The sequence below is a fragment of the Orycteropus afer genome, unplaced genomic scaffold, assembly GCF_000298275.1.
Source record: "Orycteropus afer afer isolate SDZICR_OR568_19922 unplaced genomic scaffold, OryAfe1.0 scaffold00414, whole genome shotgun sequence".
NCBI classification, from domain to species: Eukaryota; Metazoa; Chordata; class Mammalia; order Tubulidentata; family Orycteropodidae; genus Orycteropus; species Orycteropus afer.
In genome coordinates, this window is record NW_006922001.1 from 2,784,678 (window position 1) to 2,785,852 (window position 1,175).

Below are 1,175 nucleotides of genomic sequence, written 5' to 3' on the forward strand. Positions count from 1 at the left end.
TCCGAGGAGTGGCTGGTGGGTTTGAACCGCCAGCCTTCTGGTTAGCAGTCAGGTGCCTTAGCCACTATGCTACCAGAGCTCCTATATATATATATATATATATATAATGAATACTGTATAACCATAACTTCCACTTTTACAAAGTTGTGAGTAGATGAAATTATATCAAGCACCAAAACAATAAGAAAGAGACTATATCATGAACATTACTGTTATATTCAGGCAGGAAAATTTATTTTTCCCCTTTTATTCCCTTAATACACTATCTAGTTCACTTTTAATCATCCTCAGTATTATTCATGGTCCTTTCATATGGCACTTGGTTCATTTTACACTCATTACTAGCATCAGTACCATGTACACAATCCAAACATAAGGATACAGAAATGTCTTGTAAACTAAAATTTACTCTCCCTCAAAAAATTCTCTGAAATCTAAGTCTCAGTGATCATGTTTTAAATAGTCCTATGATAAATTTTGAAGAATTTTATCAGGTCAATTTTATGCTAAGAATGAGAAAGTATGGTAGGCAAAATAGTGACACAACAAAGATATCTATACCTTAATCCCTGGAACATGTGAATATTTTAGGTTACATGCAAAAGGGAATAAGACTGCAGACAGCATAAAGGGTGATTATTCTGGATTATAGAGAAGGGTTTAATGTAATCACAAAGATCCTATAAAGAAGAAGAAGAAGATGAAGAAGAAGAGAAGAAGGAGGAGGAGGAGGAGGAGGAGGAGTAAGAAGAAGAAGAAGAAGAGGAAGAAGAGGAAGAAGAAAACAAAAGGAGAGGCTGGAAAGATACTAAGTGAGAAAGACTTGATCTGTTCTTACTAGGTTTTAAGACAGAAGAATATAGCCACAACCCAAGGGATATGGGCTGCCTCTAGGATCTGAAAAGAGCAAAGAAATTGTTTCTTCCCTACAACTTACAGAAAAGAATACAATATTGCTAAAAATAAATCTTAATTCTAGTCCAGTAAGACAAATTTTGGACTTCTAAACTATAGAATTCTAAGATTCTGTAGTATAATAAATTTATTTTGTTTTAAGCTTTTTTGTTTGTGGTAATTTGTTCTAACAGCAATAGAAAACAAATACTTAAGAGGATAAGAAACCTAAAAATTAAATGGATATACATTATATGCCAAAGCACAGTTCAGAAGATGTT